The sequence below is a fragment of the Neopelma chrysocephalum genome, unplaced genomic scaffold, assembly GCF_003984885.1.
Source record: "Neopelma chrysocephalum unplaced genomic scaffold, ASM398488v2 Primary Assembly neopelma1_96187, whole genome shotgun sequence".
Lineage (NCBI taxonomy): Eukaryota > Metazoa > Chordata > Aves > Passeriformes > Pipridae > Neopelma > Neopelma chrysocephalum.
In genome coordinates, this window is record NW_020924836.1 from 3773 (window position 1) to 5099 (window position 1327).

Consider the following 1327-nt stretch of genomic DNA (forward strand, 5'->3'; position numbering starts at 1 on the left):
CCCCCCCCCGGAGCAGCGATGGGAACGTCCGTGGGCTGAGCCCCCCCAGGTACCTCCGGGGGTCGCACGGGGGGGGGGGGAGAGGGATGCGGGATTGGGAGGCACAGGAGGGGGGGCTCTGGGTGATGCTGGGCTGTACTGGGATGGACTGGGTGATGCTGGGCTATGCTGGGATGGACTGGGCCATACTGGGATGGACTGGGATGGACTGGGCCATACTGGGATGGACTGGGCCATATTGGGCGGTGCTGGGGCTCTATTGGCTTGTACTGGGCCTTACTGGGCTGTGTTGTCCTGTCCTGGGATGTACTGGGCCATACTGGTCTGTGCTGGGCTATATTGGGATGTACTGGGCCATAATGGGCTTGGCTGTCCTGGGTCTGTATTTGGTCTGTATTGGTACATACTGGTCTGTACTGGGTTGTGACGTGTCTGTGGTAGTGTGTACTGGGCCACACTGGGCCGTGCTGGGCTGTACTGGGATGTACTGGGGTGTACTGGGCCACACTGGGCTGTTGGGCTGTACTGGGATGTAGTGGGCTATACTGGGATGTACTTGGCCTGTACTGGGATATGCTGAGTCTTACTGGGTCGTGCTGGACCATACTGGTCTGGACTGGGTCTGGACTGGGCTGTGCTGCCCCATACTGGTCTGTACTGGTCCATACTTGGCCATGAACTCCTCTGCTCGTCCATACTGGGCCATGCCGGGTTCTACGGGGCCACACTGGGACATGCTGAGTGTTACTGGGTTGTGCTGGATCATACTGGGCTGTACTGGGTCATACTGGGCCGTACTGGGTCATACTGGGCTATCCTTGGCCATACTGGGCTGTGATGGCCTGTACTGGTTTGTACTGGTCCATGCTGGGCTGTGCAGTCTGTACAGGCTCCCATTGGCCTATACTGGGTTTTACTGGGCTGTGCTGGAAGGTACTGGGCCATACTGGGTCATACTGGGGCGTGCTGGGCCTCATTAGACCATGGATGGGTAATGGATGCTCCGGGGTATGAGCAGGGGATACTGGTCTGGACTGGGCCATACTGGGGTGTGTGGAGCCATACTGGGCTGTTCTGGGCTGTACTGGGCCGTACTGGGCTGTGTGCTGCTGTACTGGTCTGTACTGGCGGATAGATATGGGTCCGTACTGGTCTGTACTGGTCTGTATTGGTCCGTACTGGCCCCTCCCCTGTCCCCACAGGCCCCGCGGCGACGCCCAGACGGGACCAACATGGAGCCCTGAGAGGAGGTAACGGGATCACTGGGATCACTGGGATCTCCCTGGAGCTGATGGGAACACACAGGATCACTGGGGTCACTGGGATC

General features: G+C 59.4%; 1 protein-coding gene across 1 annotated transcript in view; it reads left to right on the forward strand.

The window, feature by feature from the left end:
- Positions 1 to 23: 23 nt before the first annotated feature.
- Positions 24 to 1327, forward strand: part of LOC113981153 (leucine-rich repeat and fibronectin type III domain-containing protein 1-like) — a gene marked incomplete at its 3' end in the record, with an annotated part of 3183 nt that continues 1879 nt past the window's right edge. Inside the window, exons 1-2 of the mRNA XM_027708393.1 lie at positions 24 to 49; positions 1204 to 1250. The remainder of the gene's footprint in view (positions 50 to 1203; positions 1251 to 1327) is intronic.